Genomic DNA, 3,020 nt, shown 5'->3' with positions numbered 1-3,020 from the left:
ACTTGCCAATTCAATGTCTGTAATGACTTGATAATCATATCTTGATACTGTAAGGAGAAGAGGGCTTATTGAGTATGCCTGCGCTTTTCTGAAAGGTAAAGTACGGAAGCGTAGAATGGACATGCACATTACAAAGTGAACACTGCACTTTCGCGTCCGAGTGAAGCCTGGATTAAACTGTGCGTGCTTGCTTCAACATAGTTTACCGTATATATATATTCTTTACTGTATTTTCCCTTTTTTGTTGCCTCAATAAGTAGGAATGGAAGGGGAATAATCCTAAACCTTTTTGGGCGGCCATAACCATTAAAACAAAATATGAAAATAGATTGGTAAAATTGCAACAAACATATAGTTATCATGAGAAAAAAAATTCTCCATCAAAATTATATTTACTCCACTCCCCCCAAAAAATTACTTCATAATAGACATATTTACTAAATCAAGAATACATTTACTAAATCAAAATAAATTTAACAAATCACATCCAAAATAAACTCCCTTCATCACAAATAAGTTTGTCGAATCTAAGTTCATTGCAACATATAAAATCTACCCCATGCGATATAAACTCATCCCGCATCCTATATGAGCTACCCCCGGATATATACCCGTCCAAAATAAATTACTCCCGTCAAAAACAAATTCCTCCCGTCAAAAATAAATTCACCACGGACCTCCAGTTGAATAGACCCCAGAAATGATGCATATTCATACATTTTTGAAGGGTTAACTTTCTTGATGTGTGACGTAATACATTCCTTTATCCGAATTTTGACGAACTTAAGCTGCTGGGGTACGGTTGACGACGAATTAATGAACGTTACCTGCGGAATATATTGAGGTATGTACCTTAATTTTAGCTCCGATGTTATCTGTGACATTGCCGTTTTAAGTCACCAATCGTACCAACGAGCGTATTTTCTGGTATAAAACATTTTTTTTTATACAATATACCACGATCGATGTGGAGTCATTTCACAGTTAAATGAGGTTACCATTGGCCTGCTGAAAATGATACCCTAAAACGCGTTGCTGCGTCTTTAATTGTTATTATATCGTATACGCTACACGATGTAATTAGTGCTTAGGCTTCGCAATCGCATTAAAAAACAAAGTTACGGATTACACATTATTTGTCAGTAGTGTGACGGGGTCCTGTACATATAGTCCAAAACAAGTAATAAGTCGTGAACAGTTTATTCCTCCTCTCTCTTTCCGTTTTCCCTCTTAACTGCCTTTCTAAACTCCCGAACCAATCTAAAGCAAAAGTCCATCCAGGTAAAGAACGTCCCTCTATAGTAAGGGTACAAACGCTGAATTAGACTAACAACAAGGGGACATTCTCCAGGCATGACCAAACACAATAGGCACCCGAAGTGCAGGAATTCGGCCATGCAAATACACGTTGTCACCCAATACACATGCGCAGTCACCCAGGACATGCGCAGTCGGCAGGAGAACGCACCCTGCAACACGGATGGAAGAACCATATAAACAACAAGCAATCAACAGACAGGGCAACAGACTGTGACAGTAGTCTAACCTATGTATAGTAACTTGTACTAGTACGTACCATAGCCATTGAAATAGGGAGAATGACATCATGGGACATACTGAAGTCACTCATGCAACTGGTGGCGCTTTGCTTGTACGGCAAGAAAGTACCGGCGCGTAATACAAACACTACGTCTTTGACATTACTAAAGTGATAAAGTTGACATACATCACTCGAACTGGTGATTTCTCGTGCCGCATTTGGGTGCCAAAATCGTGAAAAAATGTGGCAGCAGGGGCGTAGCGAAGGGATTTTTGTTGGGGGGGTGTGGAGAATTTGATTTGCCGACGGATCTAGAAGTGTTGACTGAAAAAGGGGGAGGAGTCTAAGGGGAGGGGGTGTCCCCCTCCCCTTTGGCAAATTTTTAGTTTTGAAACGTCCTTAGATGCAATCTGGTGTATATTTTAAGTCAAATTTGATTTGCCGACGGATCTGGAAGTGGTGACTGAAATGGGGGGGGGGGGGGGTCTAAGGGGAGGAGGTGTCCCCCTCCCCTTTGGCAAAATTTTTAGTTTTGAAACGTCCTTAGATGCAATCTGGTGCATATTTTAAGTCAAATTTGATTTGCCGACGGATCTGGAAGTGGTGACTGAAATGGGGGAGGGTCTAAGGGGAGGGGTTGTCCCCCTCCCCTTTGGCAAAATTTTTAGTTTTGAAACGTCCTTAGATGCAATCTGGTGCATATTTTAAGTCAAATTTGATTTGCCGACGGATCTGGAAGTGGTGGCTGAAATGGGGGAGGGGTCTAAGGGGAGGGGGTGTCCCCCTCCCCTTTAGAAAATTATTAGTTTTGAAACGTCCTTAGATGCAATCTGGTGCATATTTTATGTCAAATTTGATTTGCCGACGGATCTGGAAGTGGTGACTGAAATGGGGGAGGGTCTAAGGGGAGGGGTGTCCCCCCTCCCCTTTGGCAAAATTTTTAGTTTTGAAACGTCCTTAGATGCAATCTGGTGCATATTTTAAGTCAAATTTGGCACGGAAGAAGCTCCCGTTCTCCTTTTTCTATTCAGCTTTCCTTCTTTCTTCCCCTTCCGCTCTCTTCACCTTTTCTCCTTTTGCCGACAGACCTAAAATTTGCCGACAGCGACCAAATTATTGGGGGGTGTGACACCCCCCCACACCCCCCCGCTCGCTACGCCCCTGTGTGGCAGTGGACTAAAGTTCCACAAGTACTACTAAGGAAGCGATAGTAGAAGCAGTTACAAAGAAATATATTTACTTTAGTAAGGCGTCTGCTCAGCTGATGTATTGATATTCACTGGACCCTGGATATAGTTAGCCTAGGCCCCTAGACCGGCTACGGCTGTTCTTTCGGATGCGCAATAACTAAAGCCTAATGACAAAAATTATCATCACCTCATTTTACTTAAAATTGTATCCCTTACGATAGATGCACATGCCAGTATAACATGAGCTGACGTCCTGCGCTTATCACTAACAGTTCAATACTAGGAAAATA

General features: G+C 42.0%; 1 protein-coding gene across 2 annotated transcripts in view; it reads right to left on the bottom strand.

The window, feature by feature from the left end:
- LOC139978022 (uncharacterized) overlaps positions 1 to 3,020 on the bottom strand; it is a 134,241-nt gene that overhangs the window by 123,017 nt on the left and 8,204 nt on the right. The window lies entirely within an intron of this gene.

Source organism: Apostichopus japonicus, chromosome 12, assembly GCF_037975245.1.
Source record: "Apostichopus japonicus isolate 1M-3 chromosome 12, ASM3797524v1, whole genome shotgun sequence".
Taxonomy (NCBI): Eukaryota; Metazoa; Echinodermata; class Holothuroidea; order Aspidochirotida; family Stichopodidae; genus Apostichopus; species Apostichopus japonicus.
The sequence above is the reverse complement of the archived record's forward strand: the minus strand, read 5'-3'. Positions and strand labels throughout refer to the sequence as shown.